General features: G+C 37.0%; 1 long non-coding RNA gene and 1 pseudogene across 2 annotated transcripts in view; both read right to left on the bottom strand.

The window, feature by feature from the left end:
* The window catches only part of LOC306665628, a 221,643-nt gene that overhangs the window by 6,530 nt on the left and 190,008 nt on the right, over positions 1-25,105 (bottom strand). The gene's annotated exons all lie outside the window — the stretch shown is intronic.
* LOC306665150 (deubiquitinase OTUD6B-like) lies at positions 9,431-10,925 on the bottom strand (annotated as a pseudogene). The gene has a single exon. The product of its transcript is annotated as a deubiquitinase OTUD6B-like (transcript).

The following is a 25,105-nucleotide window of genomic DNA, read 5'->3' as shown; positions in this document are numbered from 1 at the left end:
TTTTCTGAGAAAATTGCACAAGTGGATTTCCATGAAACTTTGGGCATGTTCTCTCTTCATCATTCCCACTTTGTCCCCAAGATCTGATCATTCTATCTCCAAGTTTTCTAGGCAAGTTATTTGTGTTTACTGTTGCAGGACTGTAACATGCTGGTTGAATAGAGCTTAAAGTTCCTTTTCTGAGCAACTTTCACTAATGAATTTCAATGAATCTTTGGGAGTTATCTCTCCTTCTTGTACCCTCTTTGCTCCCCAGATTTGGTGAGACCAACATGCACGGTGCTTCTTGTATACTAACATGTTTCTAATTCCTTGAATTGAGCTTTCCCTAAGCATGCAGAGTAAAGATGCACACTAGTATAGTTTTCTGTAATTGCTTACATCCACCACAAACATGCCACATGCCTAATGTCACTGATTTCATTCTTTCAATGTTAGTTCTTTCAACTGGAGATCCTTGTGTTATTTTTTACCTTACAAAGCACAATCAAATTATTCCCACAACCATTCTAAAGATGAAACACCACAACTTTCACCCAGTTCTCCACACCATATCTTAAGAGCATCCATCAAAATTAACAATTTCTATAAAAATGCTTCATTAGTATTGAGACTCTACCTCAAATTATTTGAGGAAACCAGGTTTTATATACTTCCTGTGTCTCCTGAATATCAGCAGAAGATAAGGTATGTATTCAGCCCCAAAGCATATAATTTTTGATGATAGAATAATTATACCAATGCAAAGCACAACACACTGAGGAAATGGAGGACCAAGAACAGAACTATGTTGCTTCACTGCTTGGTTTTCCAGTTGACATTGAGATTGACTTGGAAAATGCCCAACTGTAGAAGTCTCCCTCATTTGCATGGAGAATGCCTATGTAAAAATGTAGGCTACTACCTCAAAAAGACTACTGCAGTTCATGTGTTGAATTTCATGCCATTAAAACGTGGTGAGCAATTTCTTCTTCAAGAACTTGCTGATTAAATACTGCATAGAATGTTCATGAGAATAATATACCCACAGTTGTCTCATCTACAGGAATAACTACTCTTAGTAAATCCAGGTCACTGGGGAAGCATGCTGACTGCTACCACAGCTCCATCCCAGAATCTCTCTTAGAAATGAACTTCCACTTAAAACTTGAACTTTTCAAGCCCTGTTCTATACCCTTGTTTTAACAGAGAAGAAAATCTTTAGAAATTGGAGGGTTGGCATTTACTGCAGAGGCTCTGTAAGGTAGGTGACTGGATCCTGTTCTGGTATAACCCCGTGAAATAATTTGCAGGGACCATCTCAAGGCAAAGCCAAACAATTTCTAACAAATTTTTGATTAAAATTTTGAGAACAATGTTGCACAAAATCTTGGTTGCATATCAAGACTCACAGTCCCTGAGGTATCATCAGAGAAAAATTTAACCCTATATAAGGAGGAAAATGATTGTAGGTGAACACTGAGAAGATAATTATCCCTGAGATCCATGATGTCCTAGAACATGAGAAGAGGCAGGGACATGTGGGAAACAATGTATGCCAATGTCATTATTATAAAAGGAATTTTGGGGATCATTTATGCCTGAACCCCAAGCCTTTACAGTCACCTGTGTATTCATTCCTTTCTGACTTTTTTCTATTTTCCCCAAATTTTCCAAAGTTTTCCTTTGAAACATTCTAACCAGCAGATATCTGGAGATGCCAGTATTCTCAGGTATAGGGGAGGCAGAGTAAGGGGTTTCTCAAGGGCAAAGCCAGTTTCCCCAAATTAGGGAATGCCTAAGCAACTTAGCCAGACACCGTCTGTAAACATAAATAGACAAAGGGAAGAGGTGATGGATCACAGGGTCAGTGATCCCAGGCACAATATTTACTGGCAGAAAAAAAAAAAAAGAAAAATTAAGATAAACCTCATCCAATTTCCAACCATCCAGTAGTTATGTTTGCAGACATTCCTCTCAAGAATCATTACAGTGTGATGAGTTTCATAAAATCGTACCCACTGAACTCTCATCCACTTATTTTCATTCAAATTCTTTCTACCCTGGTGTGATCCTTCTCAAAGAAGGGCCTAACTTGGTTACCAGTGCTCTTGGGTAGGTTGAGCAAAAGACAAAAGCTACCATATTCAAAATGGAAGGGCATCTGGCATGTTGGGTTTGAAGGGCTCACAGGTTCCAGGCTCCTGCAGTGGAATGCACTTGGTTTCTCTCCCCAGGGATTGTGTGTGGTCTGAGCGCAACATGGATTTGCATATGTATCTTCCATGAGATCCTCGATGCCCTGCAGATACCTCCTTATGTCACAGAAAAGTGGAATGAGAGCACAATGACATCATGGTTACCATGGCAAAAAGGCTCCTGGTCCTGGCTGCCTCACATCAAGATTCTAAGCAAGCACCATTGAGCTGTGATTGTAAGAGGGGAAAGGAAGGAGCAAGCCCCAGGGGATAACTCATTTCAAGACATTTGATTCTAACATCATCACCCAGGAGTAGAGGAGACAGGGTGTGTTGGGGGCATGACCCCATGGGCTTTTGATCTAAACAACTCCATCCAAGAGAAGAGACCACCCCTGAAGACCAACAGCCCACAGTATTCTCCAGGACCACTCGGTGACAATGTCTTTGTTTGGCCGAACCAGTCATCCTGGCCACATGGCCACCCTGATCCTGCTGCAAGCAATTATTCCCCCAAAGGTCTAGTGGACCTTGGAGAGACAGAAGGGTGTAAGAGGGCATGCGGTTCACCCAGCTTATCACATTTCCCCATGACATTGCCCTCCAAACTCACTCCTGTAGGTCTAGCCTCATCAGGATTTTGCAAAGTCAGGAATCTAACCTATGGCTCTACCAGCCAAACAGGATGTTGGCTCTTGACAGTTTAAGGCACAAGAGCATACGGTGCAGCTCTGTGGGTTTGGTGATGATTGAATAGGGAAACATCACACCAACTCTGATTGGGCACATCTCCTTTCCTGGAATGCCCAAACAGGAGACAGCTGGAATCTGGGAAGCTTGATTTCTAAGTGGAGGTGGGTGGATGCTCTGATTTTTAATGAGGAGAGGAGGGAATCAATCACTCAGTATGTGGGAGGGAGGCCAGGAAAGAGGTAGCAAGACAGGATAGATGTTCTGTGCTCACTCTAGCTGCTAGGCCCCACCATCTTTGCTGCTGCCTTACCACTAGGCTGCGCTCAGAAATTCTCTTGGTATGAGGTTCCTGGGGGCCCTTCAGCTCACCTTAAGTTGCAGAAATATCTGGCCAATCCATCTTCACATAAGGGTTCATCTTCTTGATTCTAGAGCATCAGCCATGGCCCCCTTCTCCCTCCCAGGGGAAGTCTGTATTATGACCTTCAAATAAAACCTGCTTAATATATTTGCCTTGTCATGTTTCTCTAGTGTACAAATTTCAACATTAGCAGGAGCAGAACTCATCACCAATAAACGGTGGTGACAATATGAGTTTCCCAGGGGCCCTTCAGCTCACTTTTAGATGCAGAAATATCTGGCCAATCCATCTTCACATAAGGGCTCATCCTCTTGACCCAATTAATGCATGTCTGGCTAGAGGCCCTCTGTCACAATGCCAAGGTTCCTTTTCCCATCCCCTGAGGATAAAGACTACAGGACAGTGTCACAGACACTGGAACAACAATGCTCCAAATAAGTGGAATTGATGGATGAAAAAAGTGTCTGATGGTGGGAAGAACACAGTTTACAATGGCATAGTTCCATTTTTGAACATGCATCAAACTGGAAGAGATGAATGGAACACAGGTTCCAAGCTGAGAATTCAAAAAGGCTCCCCTCGAGGACATTTTTGGGTCACTCACTGCATCAAGGTGTTGGAGATGAAAATCATCATCAGTGAAGAGAAATTGGCATTGTTAATGGTCTCCCAAAAAATTCCAGGACAGTCTTCAGCTTCATCCTACCTACAAATACAGTAAGAAGTGATGGTGAGATCATTTGTAAGCAGCAATAACTAGTGACAATAGTTCAACTTGCAAAGAACAACAATGCCCTTGCAAATTCCTGTCTCTTTCCTGTGACTTGCAAGGGACATCTGATTACACATATGCAGATTTTGCCTTTCTGGCATATGACCTATAAGGAATTTAAACAAGTACAAATGTGGTAATGCAGCACTGACTGAGCTATGGCTCTCAAAATAAAGTGCACCACATCATCAGAGATTTAAACAAAAGCATGTCGGCTAAAATCCAAAAATGAAGACACAAAATAAGCATAACCTGAATTTCATCAACAGAAAATTTTAAAGAATACTCAAAGTTGTGATAGGACATACTGAGCAGGAAAGCAGAAGCTTTTTCCAAAACTCAAAACCTTTGTTTTTCTCATAATTGCTTATATCCACCACAAACATGCCACATATCTAATGTGCCTGATTTCATTCTTTCAATGTCGGTTCTTCCAAATAGGGGTTTTGTGCCATTCATAACTCTATAATGCACAAATTATTCCCACAACCTTGGTAAAGATGAGAACACCACATCTTTCATCTAGTTCTACACAGAATATCTTAAGGGATTTCATCAAAATTAATAATTTCTATAAAAATGCTTATTATTTTTGAGAATGTACCTCAAATGGTATGGGGAAACCGGTTTTATATATCCCCTTGCTTCCTGAATGATATGAGCAGAAACTAAGATTTGTATTCAGCCTCAATTTCTAGAATTCTTTAATAATATAATATCTGTCACAATGCAAAGCACAACAGACTCATAAAGTGGAGGAGAAAGACCAGTTCTCTGTTGCTGTCAGCTCATGCTTTTCCAGTTGACATTGAGGTCAATTTGGAAAACATCCAGCTGTAGAAGTCTCCCTCATTTGTCATGGAGGATATGTGTGTGTCAAAGTAGGTTTCTACCTGGAAAAGAATACTGCAGTTCACATTGTGAATTTCATGCCATTAAAATGTGGTGAGCAATTTCTTCCTTAAGAAGTTGTTCATTACATACCTCATTAGTATGTTCATGAGAATGATATATCAGTCACTGAGAGTTGTCTCATCTACAGAAATACCTACTCCTTGAAAGTCCAGGTCACTGGGGAAACACTGGTGACTGATACCATAGCTCCATTCCAAAATCTCTCCTAAGAATGAGCTTCCATTTTAAACCAATACTTTTACAACCATGTTCTATTCACTTGATTTAATAGAGGAAAATATGTTGAGAAAATGGAGTGTAGGCCTTATCTGCAGAACCTCTGTAAAGTAGGTGACTGGATCCTGTTCCACTCTGACATTGTGAAATGATTTGCAGGAAAACCATCCACAGGAAAAGCCAATTTCTTTTTTTTTAAATATATTTATTTTGATTCATTGTTAAAAAAAATGGGGTAAACCTTGTTTCTCTGGTTGTACATGAAGTAGAGTCGTACCATTTGTGTCATTATACATGTACATAGGGTAATTATGTTTGTCTCAATCTGTTAGTTTTTCCTTCCCCCACCGTTCCCACCCCTCTTTTTCCTCCATTCTTGTCTCCCTCCCACCTCCCCATTATGTATCATCATTCGCTTATCAGAGAGATCATTTGGCCTTTGGTTTTTTGGAATTGGCTTATGTCACTTAGCATGATATTCTTCAACATAATCCATTTGCCTGCAAATACCATTATTTTATTCTTCTTTATGACTGAATAATATTCCATTGTATATATATACCACAGTTTTTTTATCCATTCATCAATTGAAGGGCTTCTAGCTATTGTGAATTGAGCTGCTACAAACATTGTTGTGGCTGCATCACTGTATTGTGCTGATTTTAAGTCCTTTGGGTATAGGTCAAGGAGTGGAATAGCTGGGTCAAATGGTGGTTCCATTCCAAGTTTTCTAAGAAATCTCCACACTGCTTTCCAGAGTGGCTGCACTAATTTGCATCCTCACCAGCAATGTATGAGTGTACCTTCTTCCCCACATCCTCGCCAACGCCTACTGTTAAAGCCAACAATTTCTATAGAATTTTTAATTGCACTTTTGAGAAAACCTTGGTTGCATATCAAGACCCACAGTTCGGGGGGCATTATGAACAAAAGATTTAACCCTAAATAAGGAGGAAAATGGTTGTAGCTGAACACTTATCAGATAAATACCACAGTGATCCATGGTTGCCTGGGGCATGAGGAGATGCAGGAACATGTGGGAAACATTATATAGTTAGGATGGTATTGGCATATTTTCATGGCTCCTTCATGTTTAGCATAAGTCCAAACAATTTCTTTTGTGGCTAAAGAGTGCTGTATTATGAATATATACATTTTCTTTATCCATTCATCTATTGATGGACACTGGGTCATTTTTGCCTTTTAGCTGTTGTGTCTAATGCTGATATGAACTTTAGTATACAAATATCTGTTTAAGTTCCTGTTTTAAATTGTTCAGGGTATAACATATACACCCAGAAGTGAAATACAATTTTGTTTAACTTCATGTGGAATTGCCAAATGATTTTCTCTAGAACTTGTTTACATTCCTGGTAGTAATGCACAAGGATTTCAGTTTCTCTTTATCCTCACTAATACTTGTTATTGTCCCTTTATTATTAATTTTATGCTAATATTTGTGAAGTGATATCTCTTTGTAACTTTGATATACCTTTACCTGAAGTTTAATGATGTTGGGCATCTTTTCATGTGTATTTTGGCCATTTGTATATCTGCTTTAAAAAACTATCTTTTAAGTACTTTGCCTGTTTTAAAAATAGGGTTATCTTTTGTTTGTTGTTAGAATTCTTTATGTGTTCTGGACATTATACCATTATAAGTATGTTGTTTGCAATTATTTCCTCTTATTCCATGGGTTTTCTTTCACTTTCTCGAAGGTACCCTTGGGATGCACAAAAGTTATTAATTTTAAAGAAGTCCAATTTATCTGTTTTGATTTTTTTGCCTGTGGTTTAGGTTTCATATTTAAGAAATTATTGCCAGTTTTTCCAGATCATAAATATTTACCCCTATATTTTCTTTTAAGGTGTTTATAGTTTTAGCTTTTACATTTAAGGTCATCATCCATTTTGAGGTAATTTTTGTTTGTGGTGTAAAATTAGGGTCCAACTTGATATGAACCCAGAGGTGCTTTACCACTGAGCCTCATCCCCAGCCCAGCCCTCTTTTATATATTTAGAGACAGAGTCTCACTGATTGCTTAGGGCCTTTCCAAGTTGCTGAGACTGACTTTAAACTTGGACTCCTCCTGCCTCAGCTTCCCCAGTCACTGGGATTACAGGCATGCACTACTGTGCCCGGCCCAACTTTATTTTTTTACATATGAATACCCATTTTTCCAGAACCATTTGTTTTGACCATTTGTTGAAAAGACTGTCCTTTTCCGTTAAATGATATTAACACCCTTGTTGAAAACAGTTGACCGCAGATGTAAGTCAACTATTTGTCAAGAATAGTTGGCCAGTTGTAAGAGTTTATTTATGAGCTCTCAATTCTATTCCATTAGTCTTATGTGTCTGTACGTCATCTGTCCATACAGATAGTACCAGTGTTTTGATTACAGCAGTCTTATAGTAAGTTTTGAAATTAGGAAGTATGGGTTCTTTGAATTTGCTTTTTTTCATTTGTTTCAGTTATTCTGGATCCCTTGAATTCCATTTGAATATTGGAGTGAAATTTTCTATTTCTCAAAATGTAAAACTGACAGATAAGGATTGCACTGAATTTGAATCTGAGGATCACTTTAGGTAGTATTATTATCTTAACAATATTAAGTTTTCCAGGCTGTGAACATGAGCTGTCTTTCCATTTATTTAGTATGATTTCTTTGAGCAACATTTTACATCTTTCATTGAACAGGTCTTCTGCCTCACTGATTAAATTTATTTCTAAGTGTTTTACTACTTTTGATGTTACTGTAGGTGGAATTGTTTTCTTGATTTGATTTGGGAATTTTTCATTGCCTGCATGTAGAAATGCAAATGGTTTTGTGTTTTGATTTTATATCTTCTGATGCTGATCTATTCATTTACTAGGTTTAAAAGACTTTTTGTGGATTGTTTAGGATGTGGTACATTGATTATGTCATTTGCAAGGAGAGATGGTTAACTTCTTACTTTCTAATATGGATTCCTTTTCTTTTTCTTGCCTAATTGCTCTGTCTAGGACTTAAAAATGAGGAGATCCTTGACTTGTTTCTGATCTTAGGGCAAAAGCTTTCACTTTTTATCATTGATTATGTGATTAGCTCTGGCTTTCTATATATGGTCTTTAACATGTTGTTTAATTTTTCTTCTGTTCCTACTGTATTGAATATTTTTATTGTGAAAGAGTATTGAGCCATTGAGCCTTTTCAAATACTTTTATCCATCAGTTGAAATGGTCATGTTTTCTTTTTTTTTTTTCTTTTTTTTGCCTGGTGTGAAGTCATTTTTAATATTATAAACCCAATATTTCCTCATAAATCAGTTGCCAGATACATGTTTGATTTTCTCATAAATTGTCATTCACCTGGCACATGATAAATGGTCAATAAATACTTAGTAAATGAAAAAAATTCTAAATGTTATAAATTTGATGCTAAACTTACCCTCTTATATCTTATATTTCTAACTTGGGAAAAACAGGTCAATAGATTTCATTTTCATAATATTCCATATCCTTACCTAATAAATTATCAGATATATTTGTATATATGGGTATTATCCTCTTAGAAAGAACACTATTATGACTGATCTGAAATTTAAATTAATCATTCCACAGAAAACTACTGCAAACTTATTTTACTATGAAATTCTTGGTGCCCAAACAGTGGCTTTCAACTTCACCCATTTATACAACATAAAAATTCTCAAATATTTGAGTTGAAGGAAAAGTGGCATTAATAAGAATAACAAAATAGTGACAAGGGCTTTCTTCCAATCCTAGAGAATGAGCAGAAGGGGAGAGATTTTGTAAGACAAATTGGAAAAGAGGAAGAATGTGAAATAAATGTGGCCTTGGCACCTTTTGCACTCAATATCCTCAACTTGCACAAGGAAAAGAATGAGAGGCCACAAATTGTTACTTAGTAGAAAAAGCTGCAGGGAAAGCAAAACAGCTGAGTCATGAACAGAAACCACACCAGAAAATATAAAAAGAGGAAGTTAGAAGAGAATCAAGATATGATGGCACTGACTCCAGTCTGAAGTTCAAAAACAGTAAAGAGTAACAAATGAATTAGAAAGACAATGCTCTGTTACACATCTTGTTAAAGTTATACACAAATAAAAGGCAAATTTCCAATTCTTTAGAGTTTAAATCTGATAGTGAACATCTCTTTACCTTTGACTTTGTCTCATTTCTTTAAACTTAATAACTGAGTTCCATCTGAATAAATATTTTAAAATTCTTAATTATTAAAGCAAGCTTCCTAGCTGCACTGACAAGGAATATAAAAAAACCTCACCCCACTAATTCCATCAACACTAAAGTTACTGCAATCAAGTTCACATTTTATAAGCATTAATTTTTTTTTTATTTTTGCAGGGCTGGGGATTGAACCCAGGGTCTTGTGCTTGGGAGGCAAGCACTCTACCAACTGAGCTTATCCCCAGCCCCATTAATTAAATTCGCCATCACAATACCCATTCATTACAATGACAGAAAATAAGTCATTTTACTTCCTCTAGAAAAACTACACTGAAATGCTTTCTTTGGAAAATTTTAGTAGTGGGGTGAAATTTTTAAACATTAAAAAGTATATTCTAAAATATAACAAAATATCCAGGATGCCATATAAATAAAAATGATAAAAATGTCTCAATGAATAGGGTGTCACCTTGGTCTATAAGTGATATTCTCCACAATCAATTTATAAGTTTTTAAAAACACCACTAAAATGACACTGGTTAAAGTTTATCTCTGACATATTTCTAAAAAGCCTGGTAGTAAGCTTATTCTTAAAATTGATTTAGGGTAGTTGTGTTTTCAGTAGCATTTAGAACAATCTAGCACTTTGTAGGAATATGCAGATCAGCACACTGTACTAAAACATAACTGTGTAATGTTTTTTAAACTAGCTGCGATTTTCAGTAGCTGTGTTCACCAACCATGCAACAGAATTATAATGTCCTCCTAAGCCATATGCATGTCTCATATATACAAGTATTAATGGTTTCTTGGAATATTCTTCGCCAACTATAATAGCAGGAGAATCTGCCTGTATTATCTCTATTGGTGTTTGTAAAATGTGAGACAGAGCTCTTAGCTCAAGCTGACCTCCCCATGTAGCTGTGTTTACAATATCATCACAGTACTTTCCAAATTCTGGAGTATACATATTTCCTGAATTAGGATTGGTTAAAAATGGCAAAAAGTCTTCCACATGGCTTTGCATATATTCAGCAGTTTGCCTTCTTAAGGCAGCCACAGTCAGAGCACAGTCCTGTTCTTTCAGTTGATTCGCAATGGCTCTATACATACAGTGGCCATCAGATGGAATCTGTTTAATTTCCAACTCTTTGGCTGCCAATATTTGAGCAAGTTTTTCACTTTCTACATGTCTGGCTCCAGATAAGTTCTCAATTTCAGCTTCAGCTATCCTTTCTTCTCCTTCCTTTTCCAATGCAGCTTTCTTTTCCTGTCTCTTCTGTGCTTTTGATATCTGAGGCAGGTGATTTTCAAGTACCAAGTTTGAATGTTAACAGCAACAGAATCAATCTTATTTTCCTTGCAAGTCAGTCTCAATTGCTCTAGTTCCTCTTTATGTTTCTGATCCATTTCTTTTTCCAACTTAGCAACATCTTCAGTGAGTTGCTTCCTCCTTTTTTTGTCATTCTTGGGAACAGCATTCTTCATGCCCTGAATTTCGGCTTGCAATTCCTTCTTCTCTTTGTGATGCCTTCTCACCAGCTGTTCCTCCTCATCCAGCTCTTCAGTCAAGTCTGACTCCATGAGGACCGGGTTGCCGGGCACACGCGCTGGAGAAAACCAGCACCACGAGCTAGGAGACACCTTCCACCTCTCGGTCATGTTTTCTTAACTGTTCATGTGTATTACCTTGATTGATTTTTATGTTACACCACTCTCACATTCCTGGGGAAAATCCCACTTGGTTGTGATATGTGCAGGTTGGATATCCCTTATCAAAATGCTCACAAGTGTTTCAGATTTCAGAGCTGCTTGAATTATGCAATATTTTGGTATGCTTTACTAGTTGACCAACCCTAATCCAAAAGTTTTATATCTGAAATACTTTGAAATCCAAAATATTTGTAGCATCTTTGCTCAAAAAGTTTCAAATTTCAAATCATTTCAGATTTTTTTGGTTGGGGATTTAATGTGATGGGACCTGTAATTCTTTGGACATGCTGATAAATTCAGTCTGCTATGATTTTGTTGAGAATTTTTGCCTTTCTTTATAAGAGTTAGCAACTGCATTTTTCTTTTCATGTAGAGTTTGTCTAGGTTTGGTATCAGGGTATTGCTGGCATTGTAGAATAAATTATGAAATGTTTTCTCCAATTTTTTTGGAATATTTTAAGGGTTGATGTTAATTTTTCTTTTAGTGTTTGTTAGAATACCAGTGGAGTGATCTGGTCCTAGGCATTTCTTTGTTGGGGCATTCTGTTAATGGTATAATCCCCTTTCTTGTAATAGTTGTTTTCAGATTTTTATTTCTTCTTGAATAAGTTTTGGCAGTCTGTTTTTCTAGGAATTAATCCATTTTGTCTTTGTCAAGCAGTTTGTTGGCATACAGTGGCTCATGCTATTCTCCCCTAATTCTTTTATTTCTGTACATTCAGTAGTAATGTTTCTCTTTCATTTCTTATTTTAGTAATTTGAATCTCTTCTTCCCATCAGTCCAACTTAGTTTTATCATTTTGTTAATATAATAAATAGAACCAACTTTTGGTTTTCTTGAGTTTCTCTTCTTTATCAGCAATCTTTATTATTTTCTTCCTTCTGTTAGGTTTATTATTTACTTATTTGTTTGTTTGTTTGTTTTGTTCCCTGAAATGTAAAGTTACATGTTTTATTTGATATCTTTCTTTCAATGTAGGCATTCAGAACTATAATTTTCTCTCCCACCACTGTTTTCAGACTATTCCATAGGTGTAAATATATTGTGGGTTTTTTTTTTTTTCTTTTGACTCAAAGACTTTTCTAATGCCTGTTTTGATTTTTTTAGTAACTCTTGGTTAAAAGGATGTTGGAGCCAGGCAAGATAGTACATGCCTATAAACCCAGTGGCTCAGGTGGCTGAGATAGGAGGATCATGAATTCAAAGAAGCCTCAGCAAAAGCAAGGCTCAGGCAACTCAGTGAGATGCTGTCCCTGAGTAAAATACAAATTAGGACTGGGAATGTGTCTCAGTAGTCGAGTGTACCTGAGTTCTGTATATTTGTGAGTTTCCCTTTTCCTCCTTTATTGATTTCTAGTTTTGTTCCATTGTGACAGGAAAAAATATTTGCATGATTTCAGTTCTTCAAAAATTATTATTAATTTTGTGACCTAACATATTATGTTCTGGAGAATATTTTGTGTGTACTTGAGAATATTTTGTGTTTACTTCTCATTATGTGAAGAATGTTGTTGGTTAGAGTGTTTTGTACACATCTCTTGTGTCTGACTGATTAATAGCTCAGTCCATCTCAGGGCTTATTGAACTTCTTCATGACTATGCTACACTTTTTTGTAAGTGGACTATTGAAATCTCCAAATGTTACATACTCTTTCTCTTTTCAGGTCTGAAAGTGTTTACTTCATTTGTTTTGGGGTTCTGATATTGGGTGCATATATGATCATAGTCATTCTCTATCTTAATATATTGAACCTTTATCTATATATAATGTTTTTCATCGTATGTAATTTTTCTTAGTCTATTTTTTTCCAGACAAAAGTATGACCACCCTGTTCCACTTTTGGTTACTATATGGTTGGAATGTGTTTTTCTATTCTTTTACTGTCAGCCTCTTTGTGTGTTTGTGTGTGTGTGTGTGTGCGCGCGCGCACGTATTTGTGGGTAGTATATTGATTCACTATTTTTTAATCATCCCTCCAGTCTTTTCATTTTAACTATACACTTGTAAACATTTACACTAATTTAAAATAATTACTGATAAGGAAGGTTTTAGTTCTGCCAATTAGCTATTTGTTTTGTCTCAGATGGCTTTTATGCTTTGAGTCCTCTGATATTGCCTTGTTTGCAGTTAATTTTTTGTAGGGTATCATTTAGATTCTCTGATTCTTTTTTGAGTGTCTGTTTAGTTATTTTCATTTTGTGTAGTTTTAAAACACTTATCTTTTAATTTATTATTTCTAATATCATTGGTTATGTTTTTTAAATATTCTGTCATACATGCTTAAATTGATTTTACTTTTCATTAACAAGGTCATTCATATAAAAATGGTAAGAAGCGATAGAAGTTCACAATTGGGATACTGAGAAAATTGTGTGTGTGTGTGTGTGTGTGTGTGTGTGTGTTTGTGTGTTGTTTGCGATGTATATCAGCAAATATATATAGCAAACTTGAAATCTCCAAAGTTTTTAGTACATTACTATAGACTTAAGAAACAGTACAGTATTTCCCCCTTTTTCCTATTCAGTTCACATCTGCAACTTATTTTCTGGCATTAAGTTTAGATTCTGGGTTTAGTTAGATAGGAGTTTCCCTCAGTTATCATGATTCTTAACTGAAGTCAAAAGTTTCCATCCCATATCTACAAAATCCATTCTACTCACCAATTTTCTATTAGACTAAGAAAGACTGTCACCAAATTAGTGAATATAAAGCTGCTTGAACTTTTGATTTTTTTTCAATTTTTTATTTTATTTCAAGACATGGTCTCATTGAGTGGCTTTGTGCCTTGCTTTGCTGAGGCTGGCTTAAACTCACCATCCTCCTGCCTAAGCCTCCTGATCTGCCGGGATTACTGGTGTGTGCTACAGTGACTGACTGAATTTTTTATCTTTGGTATTAGGGAAGACTTTTTATTGGTACCTTCTAAGAGAAGTGGGAAAATTGAATTACTAAAACAAATTTCAATCATGTTACTACTTCAGACACTATATTTAGGGGCAAGAATACAGATACACATTTGTGAGAGGGAGGCAGAGAGATAAATAGGAGGAACTGGGATAGGAATAATAATGGCTGCTCCCACTGCTCCCACTTTAACCCTCCTGCAGTTGAGATGCGTGGATAGATCATAAATATGAGCATAAAAGTGTGCCAGGGACAAGATAAAAACATGGCACTTTGTACAAACTAAGGAAAGCTTGGCATTTGCCAGTGGTCTTGGATATTTCAAAAATGATGGCTCCATTGGGCTCAGGTTAGAATATGGAATTCTGCTGACTACAGACTTGGGACTCTTGAGTCTTTCATGGAACAGGGCTGATTAAAAGTGCCACAAAGGCCAATTTGCCTACCTCTCGCCTGTCCATTGCCTGCTTTACACCTATCCATCACCCAACCCACTAGGTTAACCTCCAGATCATCCAACAACAGTCAACAAACTGATTGCCAACCGCCAGTGGAGCACCAGCTGCCTGCTGTTGCCTGGAAGTTCACTGTGATAGTACCTGCAGGTTTGATTAGACGTGGCTGCTGCCATTTTGAGAAAACAGCCAGGCTCCGTAGGACCCCTGGCCGGACTGACTGAGCCCCAACTCCAGGATCCCTCAGCCCGACCAATCACTCCCTGCCTCTGGGGCCCTCACATTGATTTACTGCTCCCTACCACCAGGACCCCTAGGCCAACTGACTGCACCCTATCACCAGGACCCCAGAATGACTGATTGCAACTGGCCTCCAGGATCCCACAACCACACCAAACAACCAGACCTCCAGGACCCCTGCCTAACCAACTGCATCCCGCCTCCAGGACCTCCAGCGGACTACGTCCACACCCTGAGCTGCAGCTCCCCATTTGCCAACACATTTCAAAGCCAGAGCAGCCATCTTGGATAATCCTGGAAGCTGTAGCTCTGTATTTAGGTGGGGCAAATCCCATCCTGAGATGCCTGCTGGAGACTTGAAGCTCAATGTCAGGTACCTCTCATGCATCAGGCTACTGAACACTGGGAGGTTTATTACTATATGACTGTTATACTGTAGATTTTCTTTTTTCTCCTTATAGAAAAATTTAAGTTTTACTTCTTTACTTTTCTTCCTTTCTTTCCCTTTTGTTTACCTATTCCCTCAGAGTCTCTTTCTCCCTTTTCTGCATGCTAACATCCAATTTCTTTTGATTACACTCTCACCCTTTCTATTATCTAGAACTTCTGTATAATCTTTTCTTATCCCATTAACAGCCAAATTCTACATCCCTCTGCATCCTCTTTGTCCTCCATTAGAAACTGCAGACCTTATTGCAAATCTGTTTGTTTTATTGAAGATAATATTTTAACTCCTTCTGTTTATTATGACAATTTTGTTATTGTCCTCATAGGGGCTATTTGGTCTAGGATTGCATAGTGTCTGAATTGGGCACTGCTATCATTGATCTCCCTTTAAAGAAAGAGTTTTGGAAACCTATAGGGCCACTATAAGCCTATAGGGGGAAATATGCAATACCCCAGGTCTGCACTGCTAGAGGGGAAGATACATGAACATCATGAAAAAACAAGGGAAGAAAATGATCCAAACAAATCTAGTTTCTATATTAGCAGAATCCAATGATAGTATGTTAGAAGAAATGTCAGAAAAGGACTTCAGATTATACATGATTAAGATGATTCGTGAAGCAAAGGATGAGATAAGAGAGCAAATTCAGGCAATGAATGATAATACCAATAAGCTGAAAGAGCAACTGCAAGAAGCAAAAGATCATTTCAAGAGAGAGAGAGATTCTCAAAACAAAACAAAACAAAACAAAAACAAATGGAAATCCTTGAAATGAAGGAAACAATAAACCAAATAAAAAACTCAATGGAAAGCATAACCAAAGGACTAGATCACTTGGAAGATAGAACCTCAGACAATGAAGACAAAATATTTAATCTTGAAAATAAAGTTTCCCAAACAGAGAAGATGGTAAGAAATCATGAAAAGAATCTCCAAGAACTATGGGACATCATGAAAAGACCAAATTTAAGAACAGATTCTTCACAGAAGATCTACAAGCAATCAACAAACATATGAAAAAATGTTCACCATCTTTAGTAATAAGAGAAATGCAAATCAAAACTACACTAAGATTCCATCTCACCCCAATTGGAATGGAGATTATCAAGAATACAAGGAACAATATGTGTTGGAGAGGATGTGGGGAAAAAGGTACACTCATACATTGCTAGTGGGGCTGCAAATTAGTGCAGCCACTCTGGAAAGCAGTGTGGAGATTCCTTAGAAAACTTGGAATGGAACCACCATTTGACCCAGCTATCCCACTCCTGGGCCTATACCGAAAGGATTTAAAATCAGCATACTACAGAGATACTGCTACATCAATGTTCATAGCTGCTCAATTCACAATAGCCAGACTGTGGAACCAACCTAGATGCCCTTCAATTGATGAATGGATGAAGAAACTGTGATATATATATATATATATACACACACACACAATGGAATATTACTCAGCTCTAAAGAATAATAAAATTATGGCATTTGCAGGCAATTGGTTGAAATTGGGGAATATAATGCTAAGTGAGATAAGCCAATCTCAAAAAGCCAAAAGGCAAATGATCTCACTGATAAGCGGATATGACACACAATGGGGGGTAGGAGGGGGGCAACAATGGAGGAAGGAGGGACTGTATAGAGGGAAAAGAGGGGTGGGAGGGGTGGGGGGGAGGAAAAAATAACGGAATGAATCAAACACCATTACTCTATGTAAATGTATGATTATGCAAATGGTATACTGTTACTCCATGTATAATCAGAAACAACATGTATCCCATTTGTTTACGATAAAAAAAAAACAGAGAGAAAAACCTAGCACGTAAGCTTGTAGAACATGTCAGACCACTAAATGAAGCAACCTGCTCACCCAAGGCCCATAAAATTATGGAGGATCATCCTAAGACTGGTCCCAGAAGCACATCAACCCTGTCATTTCGTTGTTACTCAAGAAACTTTCTCGGGAAAATCTGCACAATGATGAACCTCAATCTCTGTCCTTGGGCTTTGGCAGAGTGTGGTTTCTCCTGCCATGTGGACCACCCACTCCAGGTGACACGCTGAAAAAGAGCATCTGTCTCTCTGTACCTTGCCCTAGAATAAGTTCCTGCGCTTTGGCAGTTCTATGCCCTAATGCCAGGAGCTGAGCTGCTTCCCTCCACCACACCCTTCCACCGTGATCTTCTGCCTCACCTCCTACCCAGGGCAATGGAGTCAGACGACCACGGATTGAACCTCTGAAACCGTAGTCCAAACAAACCGTAACTCCTCTAAGTTGTTCTCAGCAGGCAGTTTGGTCACGGCGATGAAAAGCTGACTTGCATATTCTGGAAACTTGGTACCTAGGCGGTAGAACCTTTTAAGATGTGGGCCCTTTAAGAGGCAGACGGTGATTGGGTCACTGGATGCTGCCCTTGGTTAATGTAGCACTCATAGGACCTGGTGGGTTCCCATGAGAGCGACTTGTTCTAAAGAGAGCAAGTCTGGGCCCCATCCCTCTGGCTCTGTCTCGCCATGTGATCTCTTCTGCGTGTGCTCCCCCATGGTGACACCATCTGTCAAGGGACACTCACTGGAGATGGAATGCATGGGGCTGGTGGATCTTGAACTTTCACCTTCTAAGATTGTAAACTGAGTAAATCTATTTTCTTTATGAAGTAAAAAAAAAAAAAAGTGCCACAAAAGCTTGTCATTTTTCCCAGTTATACTGACACTAGCTCCATTTGTATAACTTTTATGATGTATCCTTCCCTGTGTGTGCATGCAGCTGATGTTGTCCAATAATGAATGGATGATATGGCAAGTGTAGACATCATAGTCCTCTGGATGATGTTTGTACATAGTTTTTCTAGAAACACTGAAAATCAGCAAAATCTTGCTTTGGGCTCACTCCAGCTGTCTTGCTCTACTAAGACTCCTAGACAATCACTCCTTCATTACTTTCATTATCTGCAAGCTCCCTACTTCCTTTGAGTTCATACTCTGTTGACAGCAATTCTACATTACTATCTCATGTGGTGATGATTTATAGGCTGTGCTCTGGATGAAGGTAAATCCAACCATACTAATTTCTGTGTTACTACAATGTTTCTTCTCTTGCCTGTTCTTCAACCTTTCTCTTTTCTCTGCTTACTCTTCTTCTGCCTTTCTTTTCTTTGTTACTGTCATTCCTGAGGTCTCAATTTAATTTTTTCTTCCAGAAGAACTTCCCTGACCCATGCCCTACTCTATCATAGGGTGGGTTACATGCCCTGCCATTTTACTACCTTCATTCCATTAGCATTCTCACACTTACCCCTGTGGTAACACTATTCACATTTTATTTTCTTCACTTAAATAGTAAGCCCCATAAAGGAAAGGATTATGTCTCACCCACCTGTCCCTAGTATCTGACACACATTAGGACAACAGCAGTATGTGCTGATTGAATGAAGGCACACCTACATGAAGAAATCTGGGTCCTGAGTAAAATTTGTCAGCTGCATTAAATTGTCTAGTCTCCTCTATCTGGTGGAACCAAATACAAATGCAAAAGTCAAAAATTGGTTAGAATTAGAAGATAATCTTCTTCCTAACAGGTCAAAATATGCAACTTTAGAACCTTAAGAACTAAACCATAATCAAGATATTCTTAGCACACCCCACTGGGGAGAAGGACTGGGAATAAAGTCAGTATGGGAGAAGTCTAGTTAGGGCCAGTTTTATAAATACCAATAATCTGCTCTCCCATAAAATGATGATATAACAAATGCATTTAAGATTATATACATCAGGTAGTGTTCTGTGCAAAGATACATATTGTAAGTTTAAATTCTTTTGAAGTACATACAAGTTAAGATGTTAAGATCACTGCATCTATATTCAATGCAGGTTTTGATATCTGGCCAACTCGGTGTCCTTGAGCCAGTTAGGCAACTACTCTGGGCCTCAATTTATTCATCTACATAATGCTATATATTAGTAGTTCCCTCCTAAGTTTGTTCAGAGGACAGAAAAAAGTAAGCTCTGACAAAAGCTGAAAACAATGCTTATACGTCATAAGTAGCTTATAAATAGTTGCTGTCACCTACTGAAATTATGTCATCTAGTGAAATAAAGGTCAGTCTTAGGGATGTGACTCATCTGGGAGAGGGTAGTGAATATGGTGTGTTCTCCAGTGTCAACCCTGTGGGCAGGGCTCTGCAGTTCCAAGTAATGTTAAGAATGGGAGTGCATGTAGGGGAGAGGTGTCTGTGCATATTTAGGAATAAAAGGACATTTTGTAAATTTGATTGAGTTAAACTATTTTATATATAAACCAGACTAAACAAATCTGTTCCCTTCTTGAGAAGAGGTACCTGTAACAATTTATTTTCAAATGTTCCTTTCTTCACAAAGTGAATGATTTCCTACTCTACCCACAAGAATATATTATAAAATGTATGGCTAGCAAATCTCTGTGACCCTTTCTGGCACAAAAGAGGTACTGAACCTGTCAGTCTTTGTCTCCATTTTTCCATTATATTCTCCTGCCTCTCCTCCCCTGCATACACACCAGTCTTCCTATATCAGACACAGATGGAGACGTTTTTGAACTCACCCATGAAAGCCAGAGCTAGGTCAGCCTGGAAGTGACATTGGGTAGAATAGTAACCTTTGTCACCAAACTTGGCAGTTCACATTCTCTTTTACCAAAAATGTAGCCCGAAGGAAAAGGAGTGGTTCAGGTTCTTTCCTTCTCCATCACTTCTCCCTTCTCAGTACAGAGTAATTGATAGAATTTAAGATTCAAAAGATCAAGGGACCATTTTGCAAACGCATTCCACTCTCCAAAATTCAACCTCAATAATTATATATACTTCTTTATATAGTTGTATTTAAGGTATTTTTTTTTTTTTTTTTTTTTTTAGTGCTATACTTAAGGGTAGGTAACAAGATACATTTCCAAACTTGTTTCTGTATGGAAAAAGTGAAGTTTGGGTCATTCCAGGTAAATGGAAGAAAACCAACATACTACTTCTAAACACCTTTCTTCCAAAGTATTTATTTCACAAAAATAATATCACAGTACAAATGAGACATGTGAAAGTTAATGAATATTTGCAATCACAGAAAGGACATGCACAGAGACCAATGTTCAGGTTTATAGTTCTAAAAAACTTCAGCTATAACACTTTAACACTGATCAAGCAAACATTGAAAGAATGTGGGGGGTTGCTGCCCTTTGGAACCTATTTTGAATAAAGTACTTAATTTAAGAACACATACAGCATGGGTCAGTGCTCTGAGCATTATTCTCCATTTCTACAGTTGACCCTGCATAGAACATTTTGATCAATCAAAATTTTTATTCTTCCATTTCTAGTAAGTGGAACTAGAGTGCAGTTAAAGTATTTTGAGGAGAAAAAATAACAAGAATAAGATTTCTGGTCACTTAAATATTTCCAATCAGCATTTAGTTTTAAAAGTATATTAAAATTTTTTAGTAGAAATTCTTGCCCATTGACTTAGTTTAGTTTCTCTATAAGAATCTTGCATTTTTTATGTGTTCTTTTGTCCTACAGTTTTTTTTTTTAATTTAGTTGTTAATGGACCTCTATCTTATTTGGTTATATGTGGTGCTGAACCCAGTGCCTCACACATGCAAGTGCTCTACCACTGAGCTATGACCCTAGCCCTTATCCTACAATTTTTAGTTTTGGACCAGTAGTAGGCCTTAGGGAAATGAAATTTGATCACCCATCACTGTTCTACCTTCAATGAGTTCAGTGGCCCAAGCAACTCTCAGCTTTTTCTGCAAACCTGTACTGATCTAGAAACATGTGGAGGGAAGCATTCTCAAAGGCCCCTTTCAGCTCTTCTAGCTCACACATTTCACTTTCAGTAATTGTCACTGCCCTGAACCAGCTCCTTTTATTTTAGTAAAGACTTAACCTATGAGGGAGTACCAGTGTGTCTGTTTGTGAAGTTTGGAGCCAGACCCATTACTTTGAAATTCCAGCTTACTGTAGTGGTTGAGTTTTTTCCCTAAGGCCTGTGTCTCCACACAACAGAGAGAAGCTTGATTCCAATTAAAAATCTGAATTTCTAACTAAACCTAATTTTAGTTTTTGAAAATTCAAGAAACACGTTTTCATAAAGTTCACTTTTTATCCTTTTCATAATCCCTGCATTTTAATGCCAGGTTTAGATCTGCTATTTAGTCACATTTCAAATTGGGTTCTGTAAGTTTATAGTTAAGGATTACAGTTAACCTAATCTTAAATGAGGATTTTCTACTCATTGATCTACTTTGGAATATCTCTGCTTCATGTATAGGTTTGGTGCCACTGAAATGGTGCCTAATGAATTTTCTTTTTTTTACGGAACAGAAAATGTTTCTTTTATCACTGTTCCAAACTATACTACATAAAAGAATTTCTTTGTTGTATCTGCAGGTAGTTCCACAGTGATGTGATTCCTGAAGATTTTTTGCCAGGTTTTCTTCCATTGTCACCATCAATTTAGTAAAATATAAAGCAGTTTATCATTTTTCAGTTTCCATAAGCAATGCCTTCATTACCTAGTTCAATATTTGTTTTACAATACATTTTTTGATTCATCAAAAATTGTGACTATCCTCACAAAGGTGCTAAAAAATTGCTTCTTTGTTGTTTGAGTTCAACATAAGTGGGCTTTCAAAATATTAGTTTTTAAAATATTGATTATGTTTTCAGGTATTTAGAGAAACAACTCCTATTGACACAATAAATATATCAGGTGAATGTGATTTTTCTCTAGGAACAATCAGGGCTAATCTTTTGAAATACGAATATGCTCACCTAAAATTATAGCAGTCTGATGCTATGGACTAGTGACTTTTCATTTCAGATTTTTGTTAGGGAGGAGAAAAGATATGAATATCTAAGTGGTTTCAAATGTTTAAAAAATGCTCTATAGAACATTTTCTTTTCTGATGTTTAATGTTTAAGTAAGGCTTAGTTTACTCGTAAAAATGTTACTTGGACATCACGTTTACTTAATTGCAATTGACAAGAGATTCTAAGGCAATTCTTATACAATTGAAAGCTAAAAGGAAAAAGTGATATGAATATGTTTCATATTTTGCCTACTTGTGAAAAATAATGAAACTTTACTAGAGAGTTTTTGATGAAAATTTTTGTCTTCCAAATATTTTCTCTTAATACTAAAAATATATAAATCATTTACATAAAACTGAATGCAAAGGAAGGCACAGCTGGTTATAGTGTGAATACATGCATAGTTCAGCATATGCAGGATTAAAGATAAAAAAGTTCACATCCTCATTAGTTACAATGAAAAGATTAAGAAAAGTTCTTCACTGACAAGTGGTCAATGCTTAAGAGCTAAGAGCATATAAAAACAAAAATATTAAAATTTACTTAATGTACCACAGATTTTCATACATACTTGAATATATAAAAGAAGTTTTTAAAATATTAAGATAAATGAAGACTATCCATATTATGAAAATTCAAACCAAATGGGCAGAGGGTTTCACAATGTCCTTCTTTTGACAGAGGTAAACTAGTCCAGGGGGACAAACTTCATCAAGTTAATGAGTCCTTAATTGCAGCCAGATGTCTTCAGGATTTCTGAGAGCTCAAAGAAAGCAATACTGGAGAAGCAACTCTGTCCAGACTGGGGATTGGCACTGGCATGTGGCTGTTAAGCAGTATGGGGCAAGAAAATTAAAATAATTATTACAAATCCACTGGGAAAAAATGGGGTTCCTTACATTCCTAATCAGACCACAGCAGTTTGATTCTCTTATCACCCCTGTGATGAATCAATCACCAATCCATTTTATAGAATAATTTATAGATGACAATTGCAAGATTACCTAGAGAAAATAAGAATAAAGCCCATACAATGTCCTTAATTGTTCTATGTGAAAGGCTACTAGAAAAGAGTATGTAATTTAGATGTTACTAAAGCATATTCAAATACTATTTTTAAAAGGTTCTAAGCTATCTAGGAATGCTGATCTGCTTTAAATATTGAGGAAAAAATTAAATCAGACTCTATAAATCTGTAAGTTCTAACACTATATTTTGGAATTTGTCATCAGTTTTCCAGAGCACTTCAAAGATGTTTCTCAGTAAACTAAAAATGTGGATTGTTTATCTTAAAATATTTAGAAGATGTCTCTCTTGTAGAGTTGAAAACATATTTTTAAATGGTTTTATTGTTTTTATTTAGTTATACTTGACAACAGAATGCATTGAGATTCATTGTGCACAATTAGTTTAATTTTTATTTTAGTTGTCAATAGACCTTTATTTGTTTATATGTGGTGCTGAGAATTGAACCTAGTGCCCCACATATGCTAGACAAGCCCTCTACAACTGAGCTCTAAACACCAGCACCTTAAAATTTTTTTCATTGATAATATCAAATTTATTAGAATGATGACTCATAAGAAAATAAAACTTAGTTTACTTTAATATCGGTATCACTAGCAACTAAGATGATAAATGGCAGGATAACAAGGTATATGTTTTAGTGACAAGTGTCAAGTTTGAGCAAATCTATCATCTGTGCTCCCAACTGAACAAGCTGAAGAAAAGTCCTATTGTTAATACCTGACTGTCTGCACCTAGATACTTTTTTGCTTAGATGATATGTGTCAAAATGATTTCCTATACCATCTTGTAGCTTAATTCCTATTTAGCCCAGAGTAAGTTTAAATATTAAACTTCACTAAACATCAAACTATAGAGTCTGGAACCTGTTAGAAGTACAATAAATATTTGCAGAACAAGTAAATACATTTTTGCCCTTTTCAGACTATTCCAATAACTTATTTATAGCTGTGCTTTCTTACTTATCAAGGACTGTCATTTCATTTGATATATAGGGGCTACAAAGTAAGTTTAATTATCTCCAATTTATAAATGAGAATGCAAAGTTTGGATTACATAAAGGTCACAGCTAATAAACAGACACACCTAATTTTAAGTTCTGACTAGAATTTATTTGTACTAAATTTCCCATCTCCTAACTTCAGTAGAGGTAAAGGGGTGTCTTAATTACTGGTTCAGTTTATTCAAAGGTTATTGGTATATTTAAGGTTCTCCTTTTTTCCAGGTGCTTTAAAATTTTTTTTCTAAAATATTATCCACTTCAATTGGTTTTCAAATTCTTCACATATACCTTACACTCTTTTATATATGGTCCTAACCACTATTCTCATTGATTTGGAGGGAACAGTGGAAGAGAGCAGGTCTTGAATTTTCATTGTTAGGGGTATTTTAATCTTTTGTTTGGGGCTTTTGTCCATCTTGTTGATATTTTCAAAAGAATCCCCTTTGGTTTTATTAGTCTTATCTGTTGTTTTAAAGAGATCACTGACTTCTGCCCCTAATTCTTTATTTCTGTACACTCAATTGTCACAGTTCTTGATTAGCATGACTTTAACTGACATGTTTCTTAGTCCTTATTATTGGCTCTTGACTACAGTCCCTCTCTTTTCCTTCACATAATAAGTATTTCATGGAAATGGGAGTAATAAAAGTACAAATTATATTAAATGTAAGACATCCAGCAGGTGGTCCAGAATGTAGCTAATATTGGGACACATGTCTGGCAGAAGCCACCAGCAAAGCTGGAGTCCAGTGCTCCAGGTCAGACCCCATTTGTCCATGGACTTTATTTCCTCCCATTTCCTAACCTTCATCATCTAATCTATAGAGTAGGAATGGGCAGATCAACCCTGTAGCATCAGAAGGATGTTTGAGATAGCCAGCCTGAGATAACCTGGGGTAACTTTAAGAAACCAAAAGGAAAATGCACTGGATAGAAAGGCACATCAGTTCCTGTCTGAGGGCAGTGTGTTCTGTGTGCGGGGATGGGGCAGTGTGTTCTGAGGAGGGGGATCACAGTTCTTTTTATGCTGCAGCATAGGCCAGACTTCTGTCCTCAGCCTACTTTTCTCCCTAGCATGTCTGGACCTGACAACCATTTCCGTTTTAGATGTCCCCAGCCAATACTTCTTTTCCAAGAAAGTTGCTCTTCCCTG

This window comes from Sciurus vulgaris (genome assembly GCF_902686455.1).
Source record: "Sciurus vulgaris genome assembly, chromosome: 7".
Classification (NCBI taxonomy): Eukaryota; Metazoa; Chordata; class Mammalia; order Rodentia; family Sciuridae; genus Sciurus; species Sciurus vulgaris.
The sequence above is the reverse complement of the archived record's forward strand: the minus strand, read 5'-3'. Positions and strand labels throughout refer to the sequence as shown.